General features: G+C 45.7%; 1 long non-coding RNA gene across 1 annotated transcript; it reads left to right on the top strand.

Annotated features, from left to right (window-relative positions):
- The first annotated feature begins 1365 nt into the window (after positions 1 to 1365).
- LOC306802856 lies at positions 1366 to 4647 on the top strand. The gene is made up of 3 exons (XR_013774495.1): positions 1366 to 1426; positions 3560 to 3710; positions 4201 to 4647. It is a non-coding gene; the product is annotated as an uncharacterized lncRNA (long non-coding RNA).
- The last annotated feature ends 2147 nt before the right edge of the window (positions 4648 to 6794 follow it).

Here is a 6794-nt window from a genome sequence, read left to right as displayed (position 1 = left end):
GGCACCAGGGGAGGAGCACTCAGAAGGGGTGAGAACATCACCCCAGGGGGTTCGGCAGAAATTCGGGGGGAGCATTTTGCTGTGGTTTATATGATTCCTGGAACTGCTTTTTCAGTCCCTACAGATGGGAGTGTGCCTGCACTCAAAGGAGCCCAGGGCTGAGCTGCAGCCTTGTCCTGGCCAGCCTCTGGGATGCTGCTCATCACCCTGGGGTCACCTCTGGAGTCACTGGGGTGTGTCTGGGGATACTTTCCTGAGCCAGAACGCATCTGCAGCTCCTTGGCGAAACCTTCTGCACAACCTGCTGCCAATGCTGTGACAAGGATGATTTCATAGCAGATAGCTCCCAGCTAGTTATTTATAGCCCTATACAGAGCAGGGGCTGGCCCTGGTGCTGTCTGGAGGGTTTCACCCCCAGCGCATCCCCTACAAAGGCCCCCGGACAAAAGCAGAGATATGAATAAGGGCCAAGGATCATTACCTTGGGCAACAAAAGCTGTCCTGGAGAACAAAAATAGCACAGAAAGAGCCCACAAAAGGCAGAAAATCCTTCCTTCCTGCCAGCTCCTCCGCGGGCCTTGCCTCCAGCGCAGGGGAGTGCAAGGGCAGGCGATACCCTGGGCTGAGGAGCCCCAACAAAGAGCCCGGCACAGCCCAGCCCTGACTGCCCCCACAGCCCCTGAATGCCACCCCTTTGTGCGGGGACACAATGCAGGAGAGCCCCACGGTGACACTGAATGAGCGACAATGCCAACATCTGTGAGACAGTTTCTCTGGGGTGATGGAGAGCAGGCCGTAAATCGCTGATGGCCTGAGGGAGGGCGGTCACCCATGGCAGGGCCGCGTGTCCCCAGCCTGGAAACGGGGGTCAAATGCTGCAGCACCCCCTGACAGGGAGCTGGGGAAAGTCAACAGAGAATTAGGGACAGGCAGCAGCCACCAGGCCATTTAACTCATCCTCTTGTTGCCGTCTGCTCTTTGTTCGCCTTAATGCGAATTGACCCAGCGATTGTTGGACTGTCTAATTCTTCAAGCTGCCTGTTTTTTGGTTTCTTGTGTGTATTATTGTGCTTTTTTTTTTAAATGAAATTACTTTCTTCAGCTGCCTCATCTCCTCTAAAGGGTGAAGCAGCCTGCAGGGGTGATAGGAGGTATTGACAGCTGGATGTTTGAGGAATGTGGGTTGAATGAAATTAAATCAAGTTAGGTCTGGCCAATGCAGATATCTGAGCTTGCTCGTTAGGGTACGTAGCAACAGGAAAAGGATATTTTCTATTTAAAAAACACCTACATGTGACCTTAAAATTGTTTCTCCTCTTAATACAGCCTATTTGTCTATCTAATGTAGGTTGTCTGGTACCACCCAGGGACTCCTGTGGCCAGGCCATTCCACCTGGCTGAAATACATCAGGTCTCTAATAAGAATGTCGAATTTCAACTTTGGGCTGAGATAGTATTTTCTTTTCCTGCCAGATGTCCAGCTATTCATTATCAAAGATGAGTTGCCTACTAAAAATAAGTCCTGGCATTTATGTTTCCTAGTTTCCTGAAGATCTTGCAAAGGACACAGAAGCGCTGATTAGCTATCCTGCTGCTAATTAATTATCAGACTTTTAAGAGGCCATGGATATCCATATAGCAGCATGATCCCATGTATTTTTAAACATTCTTTCTGCTACATTATACATCATCCTCTTGGGATGACTCCCCATCTGACTTGGGAAGCGTTACAACTTTCAGCTCTTGTTATTTGCAAAGACCAACCTCTCTTTTAATGGCTGAACCTGTATAAACTTGTGGGAGAGCTAAAACAAGTTTCCCTTATGAATTCAAACGTCAGTATTTAGTGATGTGCAAAATTGTTTTTGGCAAAGTTCCTCTCCAGTCAACACACTATCTCAAGTTAATTATTATAATTTGACCTAAAACTGTTACATGTTCTGGAAACTCTCTGAGTTTTGAAGGGAAATCCTTTGAGTTCTTAATCCCTTAGTATGCCATCTAAAACCAACTAAAAGCTGATGCATTGATCTGTCTTTTGATCTTTTCTCTCTGAGACTATAATAAGACTGCTGATCCATGATACCCTCAATTTGTCAGCAAAAACACTGCATATTTGTTTATTTGTTGTTATATGGATCTTTAATTCAGCTTTGTCTTCCTAAATCTCTTATCTCCCAAGAAAGATGCAAAATGAATTGCAGAGGATCTAAAAATAAAAATCCTTTCTAAAAAGTCATTCACTGATGGAGTTACAGCCAGTAGGACCAGGAGGGCCCATGAGATCATCCAGTCTCATCCCCTATAAAATACAGAGGGCACAGAACTTCATCCCTTTACTTTTGTATTAAGCTCAATACTTTGTGTTTCACTGAATTGTATCTTTCAGAGAGGTATGCAGTTTTAATGTTAACATGGAAAGAGAGACATAATCCCTTTGGGTAAAAGGCTGAGCATGCACAGAAAGTGGGGATACAAGAAGGAATAAGCCCTCCATTCCCTTCTATTAATACGACAATTTATTTAATGTATATTTTGTCTTCTTTCATCCAGTGTCAATAAAACCTTCTGAAATGTGACTTCTTTAATTTCCTCTGACAAATTATTCCATTATTAAGGAAACTGTGGAAACAGCAGCTGATATTCAGACTAAATGAGTTGTATTTCATTCTGTTTCCTTAAAATGGCCATACTGGCTGTTATGACTCTCATTTTATTGCATGAGTGCTTATATTCACCAGTCAGGAACAGTGGTCCCCTGTACTGTAACAGAATTATGGAATTATAACCCCTCAGAGGAGCTGCAGCCCCCCTGCACAGCAAAGGATAAAGATGATCCTTTAAACAGCTCATGCTGCATCATTTTTCTCATTCAGCCCCTGTAAGTTTCTTTTGCCTTGTCAGAAATGAGAATCTCAATCTGCCTGCTTTGTTTCCACCATGTAGGCACTGGAAAGGACTGAGCCACACAAAGGCCACAGTATCTAAGGGCTTGTTCAGTTTTACTCTGGCAGGTACAACTTGCTCAGTTATGCTCTACAAGGCTCATCCTGCACCTGGGGTAGCTTGCTGTGATAACAGAGTTTGCCCCTTCTCATGTCCCAAAGTGTTGGACAAGCTGCTTTGCCTGGACACAGCCACAGAAATGACACACTGGCTTTGTCTTACCCCTCCACATATTTAAATCTGTCCCTGCATGACTCAGAAGAGCCATGCAAGGAAGAGCTCCTGTTGACTGCTTGAGTCACTGGACTTCTGGAGGACCAATGTGACCTCCAGTGGGGTTGGTGTTTGAGCTGAGTAACAACCTCCCACCATGGATTGTGGTGTGAAGCTCACCCTCTGTATGGTGCATTTAAACTAAAAACTTGGAAACAGGGGCTCTCTTCTGCTGAGAATATATTCAGTGTGTTTGAGGCTGCCTGGACTGAGGCTGAACTAATGCAGGGGGTCAGAGTGTCTTGTGGTGCTTGGGAGGGAGGTGGTGTGGGACTTTTGTCATCATGAATGCATTGATGGATTTGCACCTGGCTCAGACTCAGATCTCCCTGTTCTGCAGGGTCCTGCATGCTGCCCTGGATCCATGGCTGGGCTTGCTCTGCTGAGTTCTTTCATCTGGGCTCAAGTTGATGGCATGATCCTCCTATACCATTCCTCCAAAACTCCTGAGAACTTTTCCTATGTGGAGAAAAAGCCATTTTGGCTCAGGGGTAAGTGCAGAGTTTTTTCTCCTCTCCTTCACAGTGTCACCAATGGCCTGTCCAGACTCCCAGGGGGTCTCAGAGATGGGATGCCAGCTGTGGGCAAAGGAAAGCCAGCATGTCCAGCCTGGCCCTGCTCTGCTGGTCCCCATGGCCACCCTGCTGTGCCCCTACAGTGACACTGCTGCCATTGCAGCTCTTTGAACTCACTCCACAGTTCCAAGAAGAAAGGGTTTCTTTGGAATTGGCTTAATTTGCTTCTGAAAACTACTTTTTACTCCTAAAAACAATGGAAATCAGATCTGCTGAAAGGGGTTAAGCACCCAGTATACTCATTGCCTGTTCTTTGAAAACTGTTCCATTCATTGCCTTTCCAAAATATTTCAGGGGATTTTGGTGTCTGTCTGGGTCATTCCATTAAAACCACCATAGTAGAGAATTGAGGGTATGTTCCCTAAGGGCTGATTTTTAAAACCATTTTGATTTCTCTTTTCTCCAGGGCTGAGTGCTGTGGTCAGGAGGCTGCAGGCAGCTCTTTTTTTCCTGCTCTCATTTCTGATGGTCACTTGGAGCTTCCTGGCTGCAAAGAGGTCTTGACTCCTGGAATTTTCTCCTTTAGGCTTTTCCTCAGGGTAGTGGTTGAGGCAGGCTCATGGAAGCAGTGTCTTTGAATTCCCTCACCCTGAGGAAGCAGCTGAATCCCAGTTTTTTATTTCTTGGCGTGGTGCTGTGACTGCCATGGTGTTGAGAGCTTCCCTTGGGATGTGTTTTTGGTGAAGGTGCCAGTGGCTGCTGTGCATCATGGTAGCACACCACATTCAATTGGCCCTGACATTTCATGCTGTTAGAATTCCCTGCTCAATGAACTTGTGTATTCCAAGTGGATTTGTGCAGGAAATTGTTTTTTCCTGTTTTATCCAAGGAGGAGGCAGCTCTGGGCATGCACAGTAACAGAACTTTGATCACCCTCTTAAATACGATGAAAATGTAATTGATTTCAGCAATTGTTTTTTTCATCAAGAAGGAAATTAAAAACAAGTTGTACCTTCAGAGTCACCCTGTTGTTAATCCAATGTTGTGGCAACACAATTACAGCTGCCCCAGTGTGGGGTTGGCACAGCAGGATCCGGATACTCCTGGCATTGGGGATGGAGGGGAGGGTTAGGAAACCTGGCTGTGCAGAAAAACAGGGAAGGCTGCAATGCTTTTGCTAGGGAAACTGTGAGATAATGTGCAGACCTGGAGGGAGAAGCTGAACTGGAAGCTGCCATGACAGTAATTAGTGCTGTGCTAATAATCAGAGGACCATCAGGACTAATATTTTCATAGTTCTCTTCAGTCTGTACTTGAGTTAAATATTTCTTCCTGTTTTTGTGGGTTGGGATATAGCTCTAGAAATCTGTGCTGGATACTGGGATATTGACTTTAGCCATTTATTACTTGTAACTCCATTCAGACTTCAAGATGTGTTTAATTATCCCCTGCTTGATGTGTTGCTCTGGATTTGCTATGATGGGAGTGGAACCATGAGAAACAGAACAGAAATCAGAGCATCCCAACTCACATTGTCTTTGCTGCTGGTGTCTCTGTGCCTTGGGTTTATATTCATCTTTCTGTGCCACAGAGACAGATAGCTCAAAATATACAAAATCTGGTTGCAGGCAGCAGGTTGAGAGCTGGCCTGGGTATTCGGGCAAGTCTGCACAGAGGCAGTGTGGATCCAAGATAGTAGAGCTGTTTTCTTGGAACACTGTCATGAAAGTAAATATATCTGAGTTCCTCAGGGATCAGATTAACTGATCCCTTGTTCCATATTAAGTAGAATTTGTACATTTCCCCTGCCTTTTTATTGTGTCTCTTCGGGGCTGTATGAGCAGCTGCTTGGGCAAGTTCCAAGTGAGTGGGGCTATGCACAGAGAAAATCCAGCCTGTGCTTGAAGTTCTGCTAGGGATATTGATGGGGGACATGAAGATGCCTGGGCTGGGTTTTGCTGTGATTGTGTAGGATCCAAAATGCCAGCTTGGATGTCAAAGGAGCTACAGCAGCAGGATCTGCAGATACCACTTTGGACTCTTGAGGGGTGACCCCTCTCCTCTCTGTCTCTGGGTCTGGCTCCTGTACTATTTCCTGTAGTGGAATATGTTTCCACTGCTGCAGAACCCAGTGGAATCCACAGCAGCATCAGCCTCAGGAATCCTAATGCAGAAAGATCTCCATGTGCCCTGCCTCAAACAGGATCCTCAGGCTTTGCCTGGGGAAAATTTGTAAAAATGTTGGCAGCTGTGAATTCCTAAATCCCTTGGTTTTAAAAATGCTCCCATTAGAGGGTAGCTGTTTTCTCTCTCCTCCCCAGAGTACTGCAGCACTCGAGATGTTCCACCTCCCTCTCCTTGTTAGTTCAGCCATTCTCCTCCTCCAGGGCTTGTCCAGACTTGGCACAAAGGTGCTAACACACTCCTACTGACATATTTCCAAATGAAAGATGACATATTTTCAACTGAGCAGCTTTATCTTTTCCTGCTAACACCTGCTAAAACACAGCTCCTTCTGCCCACATTGGGATTTGAAAACCTGCTTGTTCAAATATTTTAGCTGCCACATTTCAGAAATGCTCTTTTTGCTGCCATCAGACTAGGCAGTGTGCTGTGGGCTGTGTTCCTCCCCACCTGGGAATCACAACAAAGCCTAGCTGCTTTGAATAGTGCAGGATCAGGTTCAAAAAGAGGGAAAAGCCCTGTTTGCTTTCACTTAGCATCCGGGCTGGGGTGGGAGAGGAAACTTCACAAGCAAGCCCTTAGCTGCAAGCACCGACCTCCTGCAATTTAACACCTCTTTCAGCTGAGCTTCCACATGAAAACAATTTGTCCTGACATCTATCTTCCTCTTCTACTCCTTTAGGATGGTGTCTTCAGCTTTGACTCATTTCTCCTTGCCCATCTAAGGGTATCTAAACTTAATCAGAAAGATGATTATTTATTTATTTTCAAAGGAACTGGCATCAGGTATCTCTGGCAAGGTGCACTGCCTCCCAAGCCAATTGGATTGAGCTCCTTCCTCCTGCTTTACGAGTCAGGTCAGGTCAGGATTACCTG

The sequence above is a fragment of the Erithacus rubecula genome (genome assembly GCF_903797595.1).
Source record: "Erithacus rubecula genome assembly, chromosome: 5".
Taxonomy (NCBI): Eukaryota; Metazoa; Chordata; class Aves; order Passeriformes; family Muscicapidae; genus Erithacus; species Erithacus rubecula.
Note: the sequence above shows the minus strand (reverse complement) of the source record. Positions and strands in the feature narration are given on the sequence as shown.